This window comes from Oncorhynchus nerka, linkage group LG10 (assembly GCF_034236695.1).
Source record: "Oncorhynchus nerka isolate Pitt River linkage group LG10, Oner_Uvic_2.0, whole genome shotgun sequence".
In the NCBI taxonomy this organism is placed as follows: Eukaryota; Metazoa; Chordata; class Actinopteri; order Salmoniformes; family Salmonidae; genus Oncorhynchus; species Oncorhynchus nerka.
Window position 1 is genome coordinate 93,239,676 of NC_088405.1, and position 7,131 is coordinate 93,246,806.

Below are 7,131 nucleotides of genomic sequence, written 5' to 3' on the forward strand. Positions count from 1 at the left end.
AACAAGGCATTTAATCCACTGTTCCTAGGCTGTCATTGAAAATAAGAATTAGTTCTTAACTGACTTGCCTAGTTAAATAAAGGTAAAATTGTTTTTGCTGAAACTACACATTCCTTTGTTCCATGCCCCCCCCCCTGCACACTCCTCATATCTAAGAATCTCGTTCCTACACACAGATGCAAGATAAACATACGCTTGACACCTGAAACACTGTAGTGGGTTTGGAACAAACTGATATATCCTTACATTAGTTTGTCAGGTAAAGACTCAGAATCAAAACACAAAAGGACAGACAGTGACTCTTCTGTTACACCACAGATTTACAAACCATCTGTTTAGTGGTTTTGTAGCTCAGTGGTTTTGTAGCTCAGTGGTTTTGTAGCTCAGTGGTTTGGACAAACAGTGCATTTGGAAAGTATTCAGACCAATTTACTTTTTCTACATTTTCTTACGTTACAGCCTTTTTCTAAAATAGATTAAATTGTTTTCTCCCCCTCACAATACCCCCATATTGACAAAACAAAAAACAGGTTTTTAGATTTCTTTTTTTGCAAATGTATAAAAATAAATCAAATGAAATATCACATTCACATATGTATTCAGACCCTTTACTCAGTACTTTGTTGAAGAACCTTTGTTAGCAATTACAGCCTTGAGTCTTCTTGGGTATGACGCTACCTGCTTGGCACACCTGTATTTGGGAAGTTTCTCCCATTCTTCTCTGCAGATCCTCCCAAGCTCTGTCAGGTTGGATGGGGATTGTCGCTGCACAGCTATTATCAGGTCTCTCCAGAGATGTTCGATCTTGTTCAAGTCCGGGCTCTGGCTGGGCCACTCAAGGACATTCAGAGACTTGTCCAGAAGCCACACCACCATTGTCTTGACTGTGTGCTTAGGGTCGTTGTCCTGTTGGAAGGTGAACCTTCGACCCAGTCTGAGGTCCTGAGCACTCGGAAGCAGGTTTCCATCAAGGATCTCTCTGTACTTTGCTCCGTTCATCTTTCCCTCGATCCTGACTAGTCTCCCAGTCCCTGCCTTTGAAAATCATCCCCACAGCATGATGCTTCCACCACCGTGCTTCACAGTAGGGATGGTGCCAGGTTTCCTCCAGATGTGATGCTTGGCATTCAGGCCAAAGAGTTCAATCTTGGTTTCATCAGACCAGAGAAACTTGTTTCTCATGGCCTTGGAGTCTTGAGGTGCTTTTTGGCAAACTCTAAGCGGGCTGTCATGTGCCTTCTACTGAGGAATGGCTTCCGTCTGGCCACTCTACCATAAAGGCGTGGTTGGTGGAGTGCTGTAGAGAGGGTTGTTCTTCTGGAAGGTTCTCCCATCTTCACAGTGGAACTCTGGAGATCTGTCAGAGTCATCATCGGGTTTTTGGTCACCTCCCTGACCAAGGCCCTTCTCCCCAGATTGCTCAATTTGACTGGGCGGCCAGCTCTAGGAAGAGTCTTGGTGGTTCCAAACTTCTTCCACTTAAGAATGATGGTGGCCACTGTGTTCTTGGGGACCTTCAATGCTGCAGATGTTTTTTTCGACCCTTCCCCAGATCTGTGCCTCGACACAATCCTGTCTCGGAGCTCTACGGACAATTCCTTCGACCTCATGGCTTGGTTTTTGCTCTGACATGCACTGTCAACTGTGGGACCTTATATAATCAATGGAAACAGGTGATAAAATAATGTATATGTTGAAATATAATGATAAAATAATTCCACTCTGAAACCTTATAACTGTATGAAATTAATTAGAATCATAAAATTATAATCTGATGATGTGTGTAGTTTTAGTCAGAATTATGTTAAACAATCTATAGTGGAAAAACACAGAATGTCTGAGCAAGGCGTAGCTTAGGATTTGAACTTGTGTGTGTGTGTGTGTGTGTGCCTAGTAAAATAACGAAGAACAATTAAAACTGTGTCTGGACCGACTTGGCTAGGCCTCTGAGAGACTTGGGAGAGGACAGGGAGTACTTCTCAAGGTCTCAGGTCAGCTAGGCCTCTGAGAGACTTGGGAGAGGACAGGGAGTACTTCTCAAGGTCTCAGGTCAGCTAGGTCTCTGAGAGACTTGGGAGAGGACAGGGAGTACTTCTCAAGGTCTCAGGTCAGCTAGGTCTCTGAGAGACTTGGGAGAGGACAGGGAGTACTTCTCAAGGTCTCAGGTCAGCTAGGCCTCTGAGAGACTTGGGAGAGGACAGGGAGTACTTCTCAAGGTCTCAGGTCAGCTAGGCCTCTGAGAGACTTGGGAGAGGACAGGGAGTACTTCTCAAGGTCTCAGGTCAGCTAGGCCTCTGAGAGACTTGGGAGAGGACAGGGAGTACTTCTCAAGGTCTCAGGTCAGCTAGGCCTCTGAGAGACTTGGGAGAGGACAGGGAGTACTTCTCAAGGTCTCAGGTCAGCTAGGCCTCTGAGAGACTTGGGAGAGGACAGGGAATACTTCTCAAGGTCTCAGGTCAGCTAGGCCTCTGAGAGACTTGGGAGAGGACAGGGAGTACTTCTCAAGGTCTCAGATCAGCTAGGTCTCTGAGAGACTTGGGAGAGGACAGGGAGTACTTCTCAAGGTCTCAGGTCAGCTAGGCCTCTGAGAGACTTGGGAGAGGACAGGGAGTACTTCTCAAGGTCTCAGGTCAGCTAGGCCTCTGAGAGACTTGGGAGAGGACAGGGAGTACTTCTCAAGGTCTCAGGTCAGCTAGGCCTCTGAGAGACTTGGGAGAGGACAGGAGTACTTCTCAAGGTCTCAGGTCAGCTAGGCCTCTGAGAGACTTGGGAGAGGACAGGGAGTACTTCTCAAGGTCTCAGGTCAGCTAGGCCTCTGAGAGACTTGGGAGAGGACAGGGAGTACTTCTCAAGGTCTCAGGTCAGCTAGGCCTCTGAGAGACTTGGGAGAGGACAGGGAGTACTTCTCAAGGTCTCAGGTCAGCTAGGCCTCTGAGAGACTTGGGAGAGGACAGGGAGTACTTCTCAAGGTCTCAGGTCAGCTAGGCCTCTGAGAGACTTGGGAGAGGACAGGGAGTACTTCTCAAGGTCTCAGGTCAGCTAGGCCTCTGAGAGACTTGGGAGAGGACAGGGAGTACTTCTCAAGGTCTCCCTAATCTCGGGGGAATGGACCTGTCGGCTGGGGAGGGATACAAAGTGGTGAGAACTCTGGAGAAGGATAAAACTCACCTACTGTTTGTGTGTATGTATGTGCGTAGGATACCTACTGTTTGTGTGTATGTATGTGCGTAGGATACCTACTGTTTGTGTGGAAGTATGTGCGCAGCTATAAAATAGATGTTTTTGTATTCTTGACTTTAGAACGTTCTCTGAATAAACTGTACTAGCCTTTTGCATAAGCTGAGTCTTTGACTAATTATTATTAAACCCATGGTCTCTGGGATTGGTCAAAGCTATTGATTGATTGTTATTATCATTGGGATTGAAAATTATCATGACAACAGGATGCACCTGAGCTCAATTTCAAGTCTCACAGCAAAGGGTCTGAATACTTATGTAAATAAGGTATTTAATTTTTTAAATTGTAATACATTTTCTTCGTCATTATGGGGTATTGTGTGTAGACTGATGAGGATTTGTATTAATCAATTTAAGAATAAGTCTGTAACGTAACAAAATGTGGAAAAAGTTAAGGGGTCTGAATACTTTCCGAATGCACTGTAGATGGAAAAGGTAGCGAGACACCACATTCGTTCTTTTTTTCTGGTTCACTGATAGTCAATGAACTTAGTAGACCAGACCCAGATCCTATTGCATTGGTATCTATGGGAGACCCACCCCATTAAGAAGACTGGAACTAAACATGTTTTTAAATGGTAAACAGTCTGAGTGAACTATCATCTAGCCACCATTTTTGGTTTGGATTGGTGTCAAATGGACAAAGAGTGCCCATTCAGCAATTACACATTATAATCATTAGTGAATCTGACATTTTTTTGTTCTGAACAATCTCTTTGTACTACAGCTATATCATGAATATTTTAATTTTATAGTTACATCAAATATTTTTGTCTAAATACATCTACTCTAGCTCATCTAGCAATCCTTAATCCGTTTATTATTGGGCATAGAATGTAATGAGTTAGCCATGGCTGATCGGTCAAAGCCAATGACGTTTTTAAACCCTGGTTTGCCGATGATGCATTGGCCAATGAGAGGCTTATGAAGTCATCGGTCGGCCATATTGGTACTCCCCAAGTAGGAGCAGTCCTCCATAGGAATGAATGGAATTCTACAGTATTTCAATTCAATGTTTCAAGGACAACATTACATGTATTGCTGTTTTTGTTGTTGTTTTTGTAGTGGGGACAGTAACATTAGTAATCTCAACAAATGTATATTTCAAGGATTTTTTTTTATATATATATATTTTTTTACTGTTTAGCTCATATAATATAATTTACAAGTTTGCATTAAGGTTTTCGTAATTTAATAAACATGCCAAAATGAATGTAGACATGAATAAATGCATTTATGTAGCTTCCAACATTTTTTTAATAACGGTGATGGAGTGCAAAGATGGAGGCGTGGTGGTTTCAGCACCTCGTCCTCTATTAGACATATATTAATCATCTCAATCATTGGTCAAAGCCTATTGGGAAATTAATGGGTTGTAAGGGTTGTAACACCAAAAATAATTAAATTATGAAGCCTTTATGTGCTTGTTTTGGTTACATAAATGCTTCAAAATTCACAAAAGGTGATGAAGTTTCTCATAGAACAAAATGTATGCTATAAGATCTCCTAAACCTGTGTTTACCACAGACCTTATTTCTGCATTTGTCCAAAACCCTCCAAAATCCATAGGAGGAAGAGGCGAGGAAGAGAGGGATTACTGGATCCAAAATCTGTCTTCTCCGGCATGAGGTGTTTTTATAGTTTATTTCGCTCACCAAGTGAAGAGTTTTTGTACGGAGTTCAATATGCAGGTTTCCATTGACCCAGGTTTATTCCACAAAAGTAAACGAAGAAGAGATCAACATTGTGACGTGTAGGCCTAGTGGAAATGGCAGAGAGGCTATAGGATACATGTTCTGAAGATCAACATTGTGACGTGTAGGCCTAGTGGAAACGGCAGAGAGGCTATAGGATACATGTTCTGAAGATCAACATTGTGACGTGTAGGCCTAGTGGAAACGGCAGAGAGGCTATAGGATACATGTCCTGAAGGTCAACATTGTGACGTGTAGGCCTAGTGGAAACGGCAGAGAGGCTATAGGATACATGTCCTGAAGGTCAACATTGTGACGTGTAGGCCTAGTGGAAACGGCAGAGAGGCTATAGGATAAATGTCCTGAAGGTCAACATTGTGACGTGTAGGCCTAGTGGAAACGGCAGAGAGGCTATAGGATAAATGTCCTGAAGGTCAACATTGTGACGTGTAGGCCTAGTGGAAACGGCAGAGAGGCTATAGGATACATGTTCTGAAGGTCAACATTGTGACGTGTAGGCCTAGTGGAAACGGCAGAGAGGCTATAGGATAAATGTCCTGAAGGTCAACATTGTGACGTGTAGGCCTAGTGGAAACGGCAGAGAGGCTATAGGATACATGTTCTGAAGGTCAACATTGTGACGTGTAGGCCTAGTGGAAACGGCAGAGAGGCTATAGGATAAATGTCCTGAAGGTCAACATTGTGACGTGTAGGCCTAGTGGAAACGGCAGAGAGGCTATAGGATAAATGTCCTGAAGGTCAACATTGTGACGTGTAGGCCTAGTGGAAACGGCAGAGAGGCTATAGGATAAATGTCCTGAAGGTCAACATTGTGACGTGTAGGCCTAGTGGAAACGGCAGAGAGGCTATAGGATACATGTTCTGAAGATCAACATTGTGACGTGTAGGCCTAGTGGAAACGGCAGAGAGGCTATAGGATAAATGTCCTGAAGGTCAACATTGTGACGTGTAGGCCTAGTGGAAACGGCAGAGAGGCTATAGGATAAATGTCCTGAAGGTCAACATTGTGACGTGTAGGCCTAGTGGAAGCGGCAGAGAGGCTATAGGATACATGTTCTGAAGATCAACATTGTGACGTGTAGGCCTAGTGGAAACGGCAGAGAGGCTATAGGATAAATGTCCTGAAGGTCAACATTGTGACGTGTAGGCCTAGTGGAAACGGCAGAGAGGCTATAGGATAAATGTCCTGAAGGTCAACATTGTGACGTGTAGGCCTAGTGGAAACGGCAGAGAGGCTATAGGATAAATGTCCTGAAGGTCAACATTGTGACGTGTAGGCCTAGTGGAAACGGCAGAGAGGCTATAGGATAAATGTCCTGAAGGTCAACATTGTGACGTGTAGGCCTAGTGGAAACGGCAGAGAGGCTATAGGATAAATGTCCTGAAGGTCAACATTGTGACGTGTAGGCCTAGTGGAAACGGCAGAGAGGCTATAGGATAAATGTCCTGAAGGTCAACATTGTGACGTGTAGGCCTAGTGGAAACGGCAGAGAGGCTATAGGATAAATGTCCTGAAGGTCAACATTGTGACGTGTAGGCCTAGTGGAAACGGCAGAGAGGCTATAGGATAAATGTCCTGAAGGTCAACATTTTCGAAAGATCAACAACATTTTTATCCGTCTACAGGAGTGGATTTTATTCGATTTTTTTTCTAACTTTCTTTATTGCCACAAATGACAATGGAAACAAGAGTTTATTGAATAAATGATTATCGCCGAATAATTTTGAAGGTACGCGGGGCACTTGATGTCCTCACGTAGCCGAACAGTAACCGCGTTTCCATCCACAGTTGTCATGCCAGTGCAGTTTATTATCGCTACAGATAAAATAAGTTATGATGAACTTGGTTGGTGAAAGTGCACGGTGATCTTGATGCTCCTTTACAATAAATATCGAGGGTATTGGTAACAAATAAAAAATATTCTAGCTATTATCCATAATAATGTCATCATGTAGACTAGTTTACCCGCACTGCATATGGTAAAACCAAAGGAGTCACTTCTGCTATTTAAAGCAACAGTTTTGGAAGAAAACTATCCGTAGAGTCGAAAATGCAATGAAAACACATTGAGTTTTAGATTTTTATTAGGTACATGAAAACTTGAGCGAAAAAGTACAGTTCGTGTGCACTACATCATCACGCACGGATGTAAAAAAACAAACTCTAACAAGTCAGTTT